We start from the raw sequence: 17,952 nt of genomic DNA on the forward strand, positions 1-17,952 counted from the left end.
TTTAAGTGAAAGTAAGATAGGGAAGAAGGAAAGCAAAATGGAGTAGGACAAGGGAACAGCAAAATATGAGATTTAAAATTAATAAAATAAAATAAATAGTAAACACCTAGGGATAGAGTTGAAGAGAGGCAACAACAATTTCAATATCAGTGACAATTGAACAAATGTTAATAAAATTTGAATGAAAATAAAGGATATTATAAGAAAGGAAAAAAGAATATGAGATGAGTAATGGAAAGAAAGATGGTTTGAGAGGATGGAGGGAGGAGAAATAGTAAGAGTGAGGAATAGAAACAAGGCACAGAAAGGGCAAAAATAAAATTTAAAACAAAAATAACAAAGAGAAGGATGAAGGGAAAATACAGTAAGAGAAGGGAACAGCAAAATATGAGACTGGTTTTAAACTAAAATAAAAATAAAAATAAAGACTATAAATGAAAACTATTAAAATATAAAATAAAAATAAAAATAGTGAAATAATAGGAACAAAATTGAAGACAAGGAAACAATGTTAAAAAGCTATACAGGAGGAAAAAATAATGTAAATAATGAAAAATAATGAGGTGGAATTCATCTCAGGAGAGTATAATGTTTGTTGTTCTACTGTCTTCTCCTTCAGGATCTGTCCCTGAGATCAGCTGGTGTCACAGTCTAGCTGTACGCAGCCTGTTCAAGGCTACAAGTGATCCACAACCTGTGTCTGTCTCCTTCATGCTTGGGTCTCCCTTCTGTTCTTCCCTGTTGGTTTTTTATCAGTACAAGGCCCAGGGGTGGTTCATCTGTCTGACAGTGTGGCATGTACCACTTCCACCTATCTCCAGAGGGTGTCTGGTGTGATCAGTAGGATGGGATCCCTGAATAACCCCCCATAAGATGCTGTTCAGCCTCCAGAGAAGATGGCAGATGTGTTCCTGTTCCTGTACATATCTTGGTCTGTCCCAAGTTATTTGTGCTAATGTATAGTTTCTGATGAATTAGCTGTCTGTTTCATGTGTGGGACCAATCTGTGTAAAAGGGTCATCTCTTTCCTGCTTGGTGTTGATGGCAGCACTGTGTGAGAGCCAAGGCTGTGTGGAGCCCTGAATACCTCTTGCTGCACCATTTTCTAATATCTCTTCTCTGCTGTTTTCAGTTGAATAGGCTGGAAAAAGAGCCAGCATAGTGTCCAATGAAATTTTATAAAAGGCTCCTTTGGAGATGCCCTTTATTTCCCCTGTGGATAGACACCAGACAGAGTTTTCTCGAGCCTGGACTTGCCTTGCCGAGTTTGCAGTCCTGCAGGTGGGAGATGGACATGCCTTCCCCTTTTCATAGATTTGTATTCTGCAGTTTGGTTGGCCCTGCCTGGCTGCAAGGAATCCCATCCAGTTCCTGGCTCACTGCTCTCACCAGAGGCTCAAACCCAAACCCTCCATTCTGCTCATAGCCTCCTGCTCACCAGCCACATAAGTGGGGTCCCGCAATCCCTTCACCATGCAGCCTTCTACTTTTCCTGGCCAGCTGGGTTCAACAGACACAAACCATACTTTGAATCCAGCTTCTTGACTATCAGAGTAGCTGCATGGATGTTCCCTCACCTCCACTATCCTCTTTAAAAAAGTCCCTGTGTGGCACCCACACTGCAGCTCCAAGCCATAGCCCAGCTCTCTGTGCACCCCACTTTTCCCAAAGGCAAAAATCCTCCCTTGGTCAGGGCTGGCCACAGCTTTCCCATGCCTCTGACAGTCTTAGGAGCCAGAATGTCTCTCCTGGACCCTCCTGGTTGGCACTGCAGGCATGGATGTGCTTCTCACTGTGTGTGTGAAGCCTGAGTCTCCAAGACTTCGTAGATCCTCACAAGTCTCTCCTGATTAGGATTAGGGGTCCTCTGTGTGGGGCTGGGCCCCTCACTCCAGGATGGTGGGAGCCACCATGTTATGCTTTCTCTCCTCTGCTCTCTCCTTTGCTTCATGTACCTCATGCAGGATATTTCCCCTTTAACTTGTAAAAATCTCTTACTGGATGGTGCAAAGCCTCTTCTGCACTTCTTGGCTTCAAAATTTCATGTAAGGTAAGATCAATGTTTCTTTATTATCTATTCATTTTGGGTATACAGCTTAGTGGTTAGACAATTATTTACTACTTTACGTAGTGTTTCCCTCTAGGGTACTACGTAGATACTCCTTCAGTATCTCAGCTGACACCATACATAGTTGTCACAATATTATTGACTATATTTCTTATCCTTTACTTACTTCCCTGTGACTATTTCATAGCTACCACTTTGTGCTTCTTAGTCCCTTCACCTCTTTCACCCAATGCCCAAACTCCCGTCCCCTCTGACAACCACCAATTCCTTGTCTGTATCTATGAGTCTGTGTCAATTTTGTTTGATTATTTTGTTCTTTATGTTCCACATATAAGTGAAATCATATTGTATTTGTCCTTAGTTATATTCCTAAGTTATATAAATGTTTAACACTGGGTTGTACATCTAAAACTAGGGATATAATATTCTATGACAACTTTAATTGAAAAATTTTTAAAAATAAAAGTAAAAAACCCTAGTATATCAGATAGATGTTAATAAAATGGCCTTGGGCCTACTTTCTAATGAATAGCCAGCTTGCCATGTGGGCACCAAACCCACTTATCCACTGGTCAGATTCCACCCGGGCCACCTTGGAAAATTTGGAGTTGTTTCTGAAAGAATCTGGGCTTCAATCCTGATATTGTCACTTAATGGGTGGACCTTAGGGAGAAGCTCAAATGCTGTTTCCTCATCTCTAACATGGGAATAATAATGTCTACCTCACACAGTTGCTGTGAGGGTGAAATGATACCCTGCATGAGAAACTGCCTCTGCAGAGCACCTGTAAATGGTGGTTTAGTGCTGGCTCCAAGCTGCAGCTTGGGCTGCCTGCTGATGGCCACATGACTAAGTTTCACTTTCATTGGTTTGCTGGTGAGATATGCACACTGAGTTTGCACAGCCATGTGCAGCAGGATAAATTATGGTTAGCTGAGGGTTCCTTCTTACAGATGACAGTTATGGTGAAATTGCAAAATAACCTTCAATCATCTCTATTTCTAGGGGAGGCCTGATTCTGACAAATGGTGGCTATCCTCAGCTTTCATCACTCACATCCTATTAGGAGGAGCTGGTCACTGTCTCTAGACAGCAGCCCAAAAGAGAGGAAGATTACACTTTTCAGGCTGCCAAGCCATAGCCACACTGCTTTCTTGCTGGTGGGAGAATCAAAAACGCCTGGTCTGGGGGTGTTCCTGGATGACTGATGCCCTGAGAGCAAGGGTCATGGGAGGCAATGGTGACCACAAGCCCTGCACTGATTGTTGACTCAGAATACACCACAGCTGTGAGGTTTTTTGTGTGTGTACGTTTATTCCCAGGGTTGCCTTTTTACCCTGAAAGGGGCTCAGCACATTACCATACACAGCTAGATACTCAGACAATCAAGGCTTTGTGAAGTAATTTTTCACCTTTATTTTAGAAGAAGTCCTTGAGAAGGAAAGGTTCTGAGGCTTACAAAGAGCTTAAAATTTAAAAAGTAGTAGATATACCCCCAACTGAAGGGAAACGAGGAAGTCTCAGGAAAAATGCTAAATGAAATGGAGGCAACTCAACTATCAGATAGTGAGTTCAAAACAATGATTACCAGGAAGTTCAATGAACTCACAATGAGCTTTCAGAAATTAGAGGGAAACTACATCAATCTCACTGCAAACTATATAAACATGAAAAAGGAAATAGAAGTTCTCAACAAAGGTCAAGAGGAAATGAAGAATACAATTTCTGAACTGAAGAACACAGAAGAAGGAATGAAAAGCAGGATTGATGAAGCATAAGATCGGATTAGCAAGCTGGAGGACAAAGTAGAAAACAGCATCCAGAAAGAGCAAGAAAAGGAAAAGAGGCTCAGAAAGAATGAGGAGGGATTAAGAGAAATGCAAGACAATATGAAATGTAATAATATCCGTATAATAGGGATACCAGAAGGAGAAGAAGAAGAGCAAGGGATCAAAAACCTAGTTGAACAAGTAATGAAGGAGAACTTCCTTAATTTGACAAGAGAAAAAGTCACACAAATCCAGGAAACATAGAGAGTCCCAATCAAGAGGAACCCAAAGAGAACCACCCCAAGGCACATCATAATTAAAATGGCAAAATTTCAAGACAAAGAGAGAATCTTAAAGGCAGCAAGAGAGAAACAGGAAGTAACATACAAGGGAGCCCCAATAAGGCTAACAGCTGACTTCTCAATGGAAACACTTCAAGCCAGAAGAGAATGGCAAGAAATAATCCAGGTAATGAGAACCAGAGGTCTGCAACCAAGGCTACTATATCCAGCAAGGCTCTCAATCAAGATAGAAGGCGAAATAAGAAGCTTCCCAGACAAAAGAAGTCTAAAAGAATACACCTCGACCAAACCAGCTCTGCAAGAGATTCTAAAAGGACTGCTTTAAGGAGGAGAGGGGAGAGAGAGAGAGAGAGAGAGAGAGAGAGAGAGAGAGAGAGAGAGAGAGAGAGAGAGAGAGGAACACACGTACATAAAAGACAATGAATAAGTACCTATCAATAATAACCTTAAATGTAAATGGATTAAATGCTCCAATCAAAAGACATAGAATAGCAGATTGGGTAAGAAAAAATGACCCACATATCTGCTGTCTACAAGAGACCCACCTCAGGATAAAAGACCTACACAGGCTGAAAGTGAAGGGCTGGAAACAAATCTTCCAAGCAAATGGACGGGAAAAAAAAGCCGGGGTAGCAATACTCATATCAGACAAAATAGACTTCCCAAAAAGGTCCATACAGAGAGACCCAGAAGGTCACTTCATAATACTCAAGGGAAGAATCCATCAAGACATAAATATTACCCTGGCTGGCGTAGCTCAGTGGATTGAGCGCGGGCTGGGAACCAAAGTGTCCCAGGTTCGATTCCCAGCCAGGGTACATTCCTGGGTTGCAGGCCATAACCCCCAGCAACCGCACACTGATGTTTCTCCCTCCCTCCCTCCCTCTCTCTTTCTCTCTCTCTCTCTCTCTCTCTCACTCCCTTCCCTCCCTAAAAATAAATAAATAAAATCTTTAAAAAAAAAAGACATAAATATTGTAAATATATATGCACCCAACATAGGAGCACTGAAATACATAAAGAAAATCTTAGAGGACTTCAAGAAAGATATGGACAGCAACACAATTATAGTGGGAGATTTTAACACCCCACTATCAAAAATGGACAGATCTTCCAAACAAAATATCAACAAAGATGCTGTGGCATTGAACAATACCCTTGATGAAATGGACTTTACTGATATATACAGAGCCCTCCATCCAAAAGAAGCTAAATATACATTCTTTTCAAATGTACACGGAACATTCTCAAAGATAGACCACATGATAGGACACAAAACAAGCCTCAAGAATTTCAAGAAAATTGAAATCATACTAATCATTTTCTCAGACCACAAGGGACTGAAGCTAGAAAACAACCCGAAGGAAAAAAACCAAAAACACTCAAAATCATGGAGATTAAATAGCATGCTATTAAACAATGAAAGGGTCAAGAATGATATTAGGGAAGAAATCAAAAGGTTTCTGGAAACAAATGAAAACGAACTCACAACAACCCAAAACTTATGGGACACAGCCAAGGCAGTCCTGAGAAGGAAGTTCATAGCGATATAGGCCCACCTAAAATGGTTAGAAACATTCCAAACAAACAACCTAACCCTACATCTACAAGAACTCGAGGAACAACAACAAAGGCAGCCCAGAGCAAGCAGAAGGAAGGAAATAACCGAGATCAAAGCAGAATTAAATGACATAGAGACTAAAAGCACAATTCTAAGGATCAATGAATCCAAGAGCTGGTTCTTTGAAAAGATAAACAAAATTGACAAGCTTTTAAGCAGACTCATCAAGAAAAAAAAGGGGAAGACCCAAATAAACATAATCAGAAATGAAAGAGGAGAGATTACAACAGGTACCACAGAAATACAAAGGATTGTAAGAAATTACTACAAAGAAATGTGTGCCAAGAAATTTGAAAACCTAGGTGAAATGGACAAATTTCTAGAAAAATGTAATCTTCCAAAACTCAATGAAAAAGCAGCAGAAAGCCTGAACAGACCAATAACAACAAAAGAAATTGAAGCAGTAATCAAAAAACTCCCAACACACAAAAGCCCTGGACCAGATGGTTTCACAGGAGAATTCTACAAAGTATTTAAGGAAGAGCTAACCCCTATCCTTCACAGACTATTCCAAAAAATCCAAAACGATGGGAGTCTCCCAAACTCTTTTTATGAGGCCAACATCATCCTAATTCCAAAACCAAATAAAGACACAACAAAGAAAGATAATTTCAGGCCAATATCACTGATGAACATTGACGCTAAAATCCTCAACAAAATACTGGCAAACCGCATCCAACAATACATTAAAAAGATTATACACCATGACAAAGTGGGATTCATTCCAGAAATGCAAGGATGGTTCAATATTCGCAAGTCAGTAAATGTAATACATCACATAAACAAAAGCAAAGATGAAAACCACATGATCATATCAATTGATGCAGTAAAAGCATTTAATAAGGTACAGCACCCATTCATGATAAAAACACTTGGCAAAGTGGGAATAGAGGGAGCATTCCTCAACATAATAAAGGCCATATATGAGAGACCTTCAGCCAACATCATTCTCAGTGGACAAAAATTAAAACCTTTTCCATTAAGATCCGGAACAAGACAAGGCTGTCCACTTTCAACACTTCTATTCAATATAGTACTGGAAGTTTTAGCCACAGCAATCAGACAAGAAAAAGAAATAAAAGGCATTCAAATCGGAAAGGAGGAAACAAAACTGTCACTGTTTGTAGATGACATGATAGTATACATAGATAATCCTAAAGACTCTACCAAAAAACTGCTTGACCTAATAAATGAATTTGGCAAAACAGCGGGATACAAAGTCAATATCCAGAAATCAAAGGCATTTCTATACACCAACAATGAAACAGCAGAAGCAGAGATTAAGGAAAAAAATCCCATTTGAAATAGCAAAAAGAAAAAATAAAATACCTAGGAATAAACCTAACCAAAGAGGTAAAAGACCTGTATTCAGAAAACTACACAACACTGAAGAAAGAAATCAAGGAAGACACAAACAAATGGAAACATATACTGTGTTCATGGATTGGAAGAATTAATATCATCAAAATGTCCATACTACCCAAAGCAATTGACACATTCAGTGCAATTCCTATTAAAATACCAATGGCATATTTCACAGACATAGAACAAACACTTCAAAAATTTATATGGAATTATAAACGACCCCGAATAGCTGCTGCAATTTTGAGAAAGAAGAGTAAAGTAGGAGGGATCACAATACCTGACAGTAAACAAGGCTACTGTAATCAAAACAGCCTGGTACTGGCATAAAAATAGACAGATAGACCAATGGAACAGAACAGAGAGCCCAGAAATAAACCCAAGTCTCTATGGTCAATTAATATTTGACAAAGGAGGCAGCAACATAAAATGGAGTAAAAATAGCCTCTTCAACAAATGGTGTTGGGAGAGCTGGACAGCCACGTGCAAAAAAATGAAACTTGAGCACCAACTTACACCACATACAAAAATAAATTCAAGGTGGATAAAAGACTTAGATATAAAACATGACATCATTAAAGTCCTACAGGAGAACGTAGGTAGGAAAATCTCAGATATTTCACGAAGAAACTTTTTTACTGACGTGTCCCCTAGAGCAAGGGACATAAAGGAAAGAAAAAACAAATGGGACCTCATCAAAATTAAAAGCTTCTGCACAGCTAAAGAAAACAGTATCAAAATTAAAAGAGAACCAACTGTATGGGAAAACATATTTGCCAATGACACCTCAGACAAGGGTTTAATCTCCAAAATATATAGAGAACTTACACGACTGCACTCTAGGAAGACAAGGAATCCAATTAAAAAGTGGGCAAAGGACTTGAACAGACACTTCTCCAAGGAGGACATACAGAAAATCCAAAGACACATGAAACGATGTTCAATATCGCTACCTATCAGAGAGATGCAAATTAAAACCACAGTGAGATACCACTTCACACCAGACAGAATGGCCATCATAAACAAAGCAACAAACAACAAGTGTTGGAGAGGTTGTGGAGAAAAGGGGACCCTAGTGCACTGCTGGTGGGACTGCAGACTGGTACAACCACTATGGAAAGCAGTATGGAACTTCCTCAGAAAACTGAAAATGGATCTGCCTTTTGACCCTTCAATTCCACTGCTGGGACTCTATCCTAAGAATACTAAAACACCAATTCAAAAGAACCTATGCATCCTAATGTTCATAGCAGCACAATGTACAATAGCTAGGTGCTGGAAGCAACCAAGATTCCCATCAGTAAATGAATGGATCAAAATCTATGGTACATTTACACAATGGAATTCTATGCAGCAGAAAGAAAGAAGGAGCTCCTACCCTTTGCAACAGCGTGGATGGAGCTGGAAAACATTATGCTAAGCGAAACAAGCCAGGCAGTGAAAGACAAATACCATATGATCTCACCTTTAACAGGAACCTAAATAACAAAACAAAGAAACAAACAAAATATAACCAAAGACACTGAAATAGAGGACAGGCTGATGGTGAGTGGAGGGGAGAGAAGAGGGAATTTAAGGGGACAGTGGGAAGGGTTCACAGGAACAAACTTAAAGGACACATGGTCATAGACTAAGGGGAGGGTGGTAATGGGAGGGAAGTGGGGAGGGTGGAAGGGGGGACTGGATTGGGAGTAAAAAGGAGAAAACTGTATTTGAACAATGATTAAAAAATAATAATAAAATAAAATAATTTAAAAAAAGTAGTAGCTATAAATAAACATATAAAAATCTCACGATAAACATAAACCAAAAAAAATCTTCAAAAGACACAAGATAAAGAGAAAAGAAACCACTGAAACAAAACACTGAAAAAAAATAGAAAACAAAAAAGAGAGTTCAGAAGAAGAAAAAGTGAGAGAAGAACTACAAAAACAACCCAAAGACAATTATCAAAATGACAATACATCCATACTTATCAACAATTGCTTCAAATGTAACTGGGTAAATGTTCCAATCAAAAGACACAGGTGAAGTGGTGGAGGGGCTGAGCAAAAAGGCAAAAGGACTCAAGAACATGGACAACAGTGTGCTGACTGCTGGGGGAGGGGAGTAAGGGACTAAATGGTATGGAAAATAATATAATACAGTTTAAATTAAAAAAGACATAGAGTAGCTGAATGGATTAAAAATTATATGTGTGTGTAAATATATATATAATAATGCCTACAAGAGACTCACTTTAGCTAGAAAGATATAAAGAGACTAAAACTGAAGAGATAAGAAAAGATACTTCAGTAAATAGAAATAAAAAATCTGGGGTAGCAATATTTATATCAGATAAAATAGAGTTAAAAAAGTACAAAGAGACAAAGAAAAATATTTCATAGTGATAATGCATCAATTCTAGAAGATATAACAATCATAAATATCTATGTGCCTAACACAGTACCACCTAAGTATATAAAGTAAATATTAATGGATATGAAGGGAGAAATTAACAGTAATTCAATAACAGTAGGAGAATTTAATTACCCACTAACATTATTGGTCATACCATCTAGACAGAAATTTATAAGGAAATAATGGCCTTAAATGTCATATTATACCAGATTAACTTAATAGACATTTATAGAATATTTTATCCAAAAACTGCAAAATACACATTTTTTTCAACTGCCCAGGGACCTTTCTCCAAGAGTCATCATATATTCAGTCACAAAACAAGACTCAATAAATTCAAAAGAGTGAAATCATATCAAGAATTTTTTTCTATCCAATTAAAAAATGGGCAAAGGACTTGAACAGACTCTTCTCCAAGGAGGACATACAGAAGGTCCAGAGACATATGAAAAGATGCTCAGTATCGTGAGACATCAAAGAGATGCAAATTAAAACCACAATGAAAGATGGTGGTGAGGTGGGGTTGGATTCCACTTCCTCCTGCACACAGGTGAAACACCTAGCTGATCTACTGAGGAACAGAGTGAATAGCCAACAATACACCAGCATATATGAAGATAGGAGACCAAAAATTGTAGAGGACATTGAAAAACCAGATGGTAAGGAGTGTGCTTCAGGACAATAAGGTCCCTGGACCAGTGCTGGGACCAGTGCTGGGACCAGGGCAGCTGCCGCCTGCCAGGTCTGCCGTAGGGTTCCTGGGAGAAAGCTGAGTCAATGGCTCCCACCCCTGCCAAAAGTGTTTGAGCAGCACCAGGAGAGACCTGGTTGCTTGAAGTCACAGAGCAGGGAATAAGGACAAGATGGCAAATGCACAGGGTCTGTGAGCACCCATGGAGTTTGTGGACGCTGGCTGGGGAGTGTTGAGAGTTGGGCCATGAGGGTCCTTGACCCGAATAGTCCCTGGTTTAGTTGGAGAGGTGGGCTGTGGGAGAGGACAGGACCTTGTACGGAGTGGCAGGCTGGAACAGGATATATTTCTCAAAAAGAAATAGTGAAAAAAGAGACACTTGGTGGCTGTTTGGGGAATTCTCCTGCAGCATCAGCTCAGACCTTCTCCCCACCCAGCTGTGTGGTGGTGCAGAAAATCCCAAGCTCACACCCAAAGTCCTGGGGAAAGTGCATACCATGGAAGGCCCTGAGTCCACACCCATAGCCATGGGGAGAGTGTGCACCCAAATCTGTGGACTGGAGGCTGCTGGGGAACTGGGTTGGAGGCTGACTGAGTGCTGATCAGGACAGAAGAAAAGTGAGACCAATCCCCTCTCAGCCTGCCTCAGCCAGAAGACCAGAGAAACTGACTTGTCCAGTTTGAAGCCAGCAGGAGGCTTTTTTTTTAAAGTAATTATTTATTTATTTTTCTTTTAACTCCTTCTTCCCCTCTTTCCTTCTTTTATTCCTTCTTCCTTTCTTTACCTTTTTATCTTTTCTTCCTTCCTTTTTTTTTTTAATTCCCACAAGTGAGACAATAAAACCTGAAACTGTGAAAAGACCAAGTTGGACTCAAACAGGGGGCATCCCAACAGCTGAGACAGTGAGGCAAATTTCACTTTGCTACTCCAGAGAACTTTCAAGTTATTGTATATTTGTATTAATTTTTTCATTATTCTTACATCTTTCATTTCATTAGTATTTTTGTATTTTTCTTTCTGTTTGGTCTTCTTTGCTTGACTGGTTAAATTGAATTGTTTGACTGATTTCCCTTGTTCTCTCCTTCATAGTACATTGTTAATTTACTGTCTTTCACTTCACTTGTGTTCCATTAGCACACTACTCTAGGTCTTATACTTCCTATTCTTGTTATCCAGATCACATAGATTCTGTTATATGATTGCTGTTCCATTATTATTGTAAATAATAGCTGTTCTATACAATTATCAAATACTACACAGCCCTCCCTCCAGGATCTTAGCCAATTTCACTGTTTCCTAAATTTTATTACTACTGTGGTTCATTCTATTCTCTCAAGCACTACACCTATCTTCTATCCTTTACTCTCATTTTACCTCATAATCTGACCTCCCACAAGCTCACTGCTTTCAAGATCCAACTCACAATCCTTCCCCACAACTAACAAGAGTCTTATCTTTTTTCCACCCTTTCTAAAAAGTGGCAAGTTGGGTGAAATATCATGGTTAACACTATACATATCCAAAAGATCCCCTATCTCTCCTCTATGGGCTGGTACTTTAAATACCATAGAGTACACTCCTGCTGTCTTAAACCATTTCAACTTCCCCCTCCAACTGATCACAAAAAAGCACAGGTGGAAGCTGTGAACACCAGGATACCTGCTGGAAGAGGAAACCCACCAACAAAGGAACCACCAACAGATAGCAACAGAAGAAGGTGAAGGAAGGAGTGGAAGCCACACTAACCCAACCCAGGACCAATCTTGAAATACAACTAAATAGCAGCAAAATTACTCAGAACAAACAACCGAACAAGAGAAAGAATCCTCAAAACCTTGTACACATGGAAGAACCAGCTTCCACACAACCTGCCCATACCTGAACAACAGAATACAAGAGGTGGTGGACAGAGTGACCCTCAGTTAAGCAGCTGGTGGGAAGGACCCATCAAAGAAAGACCCAACAACAGTCAAAACCCAAAGATAAACACAGAGCCAACTTAAATGACAGCACAAGACTAGTGAGCTCAGGAGATGGAGGAGACTGCACCACTGAATCTCACAGGTGTTCTACTACAGAAGTTCATACCATAAACCCAAGGAAACAGAACAGGTCAATTTAAGAAACAGAGGCTAACAAGAAGAGTCTCACAAACAATGGGAAGACAAAGAAACAATCCCCAAATGAAAGGAAAGGAGGAAGCCTCAGAAAGAATGCTAAATCAAACAGAGGCAACTCAACTATCAGATATTGAGTTCAAAGCAATGATTATCAGGAAACTCAATGAGCTCACAATGAGCTACCAGAAACTACACAGAAGCTACAATGAACTCACTGCAAACTATATCAACATTAAAAAGTAAATAGAAACTATCAACAGGGGCCAAGAGGAAATGAAGAATACAGTTTCTGAACTGAAGAACACAGTAGAAGGAATGAAAAGCAGGATCGATGAAGCAGAAGATTGGCTCAGCGAATTGGAGGACAAAGTAAACAACAAAAAAAAAACACCCAGAAAGAGCAAATAAAGGAAGAGGCTCAGAATAAATGAAGAGGGATTAAGAGAAATGCAAGACAATATGAAATGTAATAATATCTGTATAATAGGGATACCACAAGGAGAAGAAGAAGAGCAAGGGATAGAAAACCTATTTGAAAAAGTAATGATGGAAAACTTCCCTAATTTGATGAGAGAAAAAATCACACAGATCCAGGAAACACAGAGTCCCAATCAAGAGGAACCCAAAGAGGCCCACCTCAAGACACATCATAATTAAAATGGCAAAATTTCAAGACAAAGAGAGAATCTTAAAGGCAGCAAGGGAGAAATGGGAAGTAACATAGAAGGGATCCCCAATAAGGATAGCAGCTGACTTCTCAATGGAAACACTTCAAGCCAGAAGAGAATGGCAAGAAATATTCCAAGTAATGAGCACCAGAGTCCTGCAACCAAGGCTACTTTATCCAGCAAGGCTCTCAATCAAGAAAGAAGGCCAAATAAGGAGCTTCCCAGACAAAAGAAGTCTAAAAGAATACACCATCACCAAACCAGCTCTGCAGGAGATGCTAAAGGGACTGCTTTAAGGAAAGGAAGGAAAAAAGAGAGAGAAAGAGGAACACAGACACTAATGGCAATGAATAAGTACTTATCAATAATAACCATAAACATAAATAAATTAAATGCCCCAATAAGAAGACACAGAATAGTGGAATGGATAAGAAAACATGACCCACACATATGCTGCCTACGGAAGACCCACATCAGAGCAAAAGACCTACACACATTGAAAGTGAAGGGCTGAAAAAATATTCCAAGAAAATGGACAGGAAAAAAAAGCCGGGGTAGCAATACTCATATCAGACAAAATAGACTTCAAAACAAGGTCCATAAAAAGAGACCCAGAAGGTCACTTCATAATATTCAAGGGAAGAATCCACCAAGAAGACATAAACGTTGTGAATATATGTGTACCCAACATATGAGCACCCAAATACATAAAGAAAATCTTAGAGTATTTCAAGAAAGACATTGACAGCAACACAATTATAGTAGGGGATTTTAACACCCTGCTGTCAAAAATGGACATATCTTCCAAACAAAATACTAACAAAGATATTGTGGCATTGAACAATGCCCTGGACCAAATAGACTTAACTGATATATATAGAGCCTTTCATCCTAAAGAAGCAAAGTACACATTCTTTTCAAATGCACATGGAACATTTTCAAAGACAGACCACATGATAGGACACAAAACAAGCCTCAACAAATTCAAGAAAATTGAAATCATATCAAGCATTTTCTCTAACCACAAGGAACTGAAAGTAGAAACAAACCTCAAGGAAAAAACCCAAAACACTCAAACTCATGGAGATTGAATAGTATGGCATTAAACAATGAATGGGTCAAGAATGAAATTAGACAATAAATCAAAAAGTGTCTGGAAACAAATGAAAATGAACTCAAAAGAATCCAATACTTATGGACACAGTGAAGGCAGTCCTGAGAGAGAAGTTCAGAGCAATACAAGCCTACCAAAAAAAGATAGAACAATTTCAAATAAACAGCCTAACCCTACGTCTACAAGAGCTCAAGGAACAACAACAAAGACAGCCCAGAGCAAGTAGAAGAAAGGAAATAACCAAGATCAAAGCAGAATTAAATGACATAGAGACTAAAAGCAAAATTCTAGGGATGAATGAATCCAGGAGCTGGTTCATTGAAAAGATAAACAAAATCGACAAGCCTTTAAGCAGACTCATCAAGAAAAAAAGAGAGAAGACCCCAATAAACACAATCATAAATGAGAGAAGAGAGATTACAACTGATACCACAGAAATACAAAGGATTGTAAGAAATTACTACAAAGAACTATATGTCAAGAAATTTGAAAACCGGGGCAAAATGGACAAATTTCTAGAAAAATATAATCTTCCAAAACTCAGTGAAGAAGAAGCAGAAAGCCTGAACAGACCAATAACAGCAAATGAAATTGAAACAGTAATCAAAAAGCTTCTGACACAAAATATCCCTGGACAAGATGGTTTCATAGGAGAATTTTACAAAGCATCTAAGGGAGAACTAACCCCCATCCTCCACAGAGTATTTCAAAAAATTCAAGGAGATGGCAGACTCCCAAACTGTTTTATGAAGCCAACATCATCCTAACCCCCAAACCAGATGAAGAAATAACAAAGAAAGAAAACTTCAGGCCAATATCACTGATGAATGTAGATGCTAAAATCCTCAACAAAATATTGGCAAACCACATCCAGCAATACGTTAAAAAGATCATACACTATGACCAAGTTGGATTCATCCCAGGGATGCAAGGATGGTTCAATATTCACAAATCAGTAAATGTAATACATCTCATAAACAAAAGCAAAGACAAAAATCACATGATCATATCAATAGATGTGGAAAAAGCATTTGATAAGGTACAGCACCCATTTATAATGAAAACTCTCAGCAAAGTGGTAATAGAGGGAGCATTCCTCAATATAATAAAGGCCATATATGAGAGACCTACAGCCAACATCATACTCAATGGACAAAAACTTATAGCTTTCTTTCCCACTAAGATCAGGAACAACACCAAGATTTCTGCTTTCACCACTCCTATTCAACATAGTATTGGAAGTCCTAGTCACAGAAATCCGACAAGAAAAAGAAATAAAATGCATCCAAACTGGAAAAGAGAAAGCAAAACTGTCATTGTTTGCAGATGACATGATAGTGTTCACAGAAAATCCTATAGACTTCACCAAAAAACTACTGGACCTAATAAATGAATTTGGCAAAACAGCCAGATACAAAGTCAATACTCAGAAATCAAAGGCATTTTTATACACCAACAATGAAACATCAGAAACAGAAACCAGGAAAAAAATCCCATTTGATACAGCAACAAGAAAAATAAAGTACCTGGGAATAAACCTAACCAAGGAGGTAAAAGACCTGTATGCAGAAAACTACACAACACTGAAGAAAGAAATTAAGGAAAACAAACAAATGGAAGCATGTACCATGCTCATGGATTCGAAGAATTAACATCATCAAAATGGCCATACTACCCAAAGTGATTTATAGATTCAATGCAATACTTATTAAAGTACCCATGACATATTTCACAGATATAGAAGAAGCATTTCAGAAATTTATATGGAACCATAAATGACCCCAAATAGCTGCAGCAATTTTGAGAGAGAAGAACAAAGCAAGAAGTATCACAATACCTGATATCAAACTGTATTAGATGGCCTATGTAATCAAAACAGCCTGGTGCTGGCATGAAAAGAGCCACATTGCCCAGTGGAACAGAACAGAGAGAACAGAAATAAAACCCAAGTCTCTATGGTGAATTAGTATTTGAAAAAGGAGGGAAAAGCATGAAATGGAGTAAAAATAGCCTCTTCAACAAATTGTGTTGGGAGATCTGGACAGATACATGCAAAAAAAAATGAAACTCAATCACCAACTTAAACCATATACAAAAATAAATTCACGGTGGATAGAAGATTTAAATATAAGTCATGACACCATAAATGTCCTAGAGGAAAACATTGGCAGGAAAATCTCAGACATTCCACACAGCAATATCTTCACAGATATGTCCCCTAAAGCAAGGGACATAAAGGAAAGAATAAACAAATGGGATCTCATCAAATTAAAAGGCTTCTGCATGGCTAAAGAAAACAGCATTAAAATGAAAAGAAAACCACCTACATGGGAAAACATATTTGCCAATGACCCCTCAGAAAAGGGTTTGATCTCCAAAATATATAGAGAACTCACACAACTCCACTCCAGGAAGACAAAACACCCAATTTAAAAAATGGACAAAAGACTTTAACAGACACTTCTCCAAGGAGGACATACAGAGGGCCCAGAGACATATGAAAAGATGCTCAGCATCACTAGCCATCAGAGAGATGAAAATTAAAACCACAGGGAGATACCACTTCATATCAGTCAGAATGGCCATCATAAACAAATCAACAAACAAGTGTTGGAGATGTTGTGGAGAAAAGGGAACTGTAGTGCACTGTTGGTGGGATTGCAGACTGGTGCAACCACTATGGAAAACAATATGGAATTTCCTCAAAAAACTAAAAATGGAACTGCCTTTTGACCCAGCAATTCTGCTACTGGGATTATACCCTAAGAGCCCTGAGACACTAATCCAAAAGAACCTATGCACCCCAATGTTCATAGCAGCACAATTTACAATAGCCAAGTGCTAGAAGCAACCTAAGTGCCCATGAGGAAATAGATGGATCAAAAACATATGGTACATTTACACAATGGAATACTACACAATACTAAAAGGGCTCCTTCCCTTTTCAACAGCATGGATGGAACTGGAGAGCATTTTGCTAAGTGAAATAAGCCAGGCAGTGAGGGACAAATACCATATGGGCTCACCTTTAACAGGAACCTAATAAACAAAATGAATAAGCAAGCAAAATATAACCAAAGACATTGAAATTGAGAACAGGCTGACAGTGACCAGAGGTGAGATGGGATTTAATTACAGGGGAAAAGGGTGAAGGGTTTGCTGGAACAATTATAAAGGACACATGGATAATAACAAGGGGATTGGAAATAAAGGAGGGAGGTGGGGAGTGTTGGGGTGGTGGGAAGGGATGGGGGGAAGGCAGAAAACTGCATTTGAACAACAAAATAAATAAATAAATAAATAAATAAATAAATAAAAAAAATACAAGCATTAAAAAAAAAGAATTTTTTTCTGACCACAATTGTATGAAACTAGAAATCAATTACAAGAAGAAAACAGGAAAAAACACAAACATGTTAGAGACTAATCAACCAATGGATTATAGAGGAAATCAAACAAGAAATCCAAAATACCTTGAAATAAAAGTGAAAACACAACTTTCCATAATTTGTTAAGCAGCAAACATTTTTGATGTGGCAAAAGCAGTTCTAGGAGGAAAGTTCAGAGTAGAAATAAATGAAGTAGAAACTAAAAAAAAAACAACAACAGAGAAGATCAATGAAACTAAGAGCTGGTTCTTTGAAAGGAAGAATAAAATTTACAACCCTTTAGCAGAGCTCATCAAGAAAACTAAGAGCCCTAGCTTGTGTGGCTCAATTGGTTAGAGCATGGTTCCATACATCAAAAAGTTTTGGGTTTGATATCCAGTTGGGGTGTGTGTATGGGAGGCAGCCAATTGATGTTTCTCTCTCTCTCCCTTCTTCTCTCTCTAAAAT

Source organism: Phyllostomus hastatus, unplaced genomic scaffold (assembly GCF_019186645.2).
Source record: "Phyllostomus hastatus isolate PE091 unplaced genomic scaffold, TTU_PhHast_1.1 phas_scaffold_193, whole genome shotgun sequence".
Taxonomy (NCBI): domain Eukaryota; kingdom Metazoa; phylum Chordata; class Mammalia; order Chiroptera; family Phyllostomidae; genus Phyllostomus; species Phyllostomus hastatus.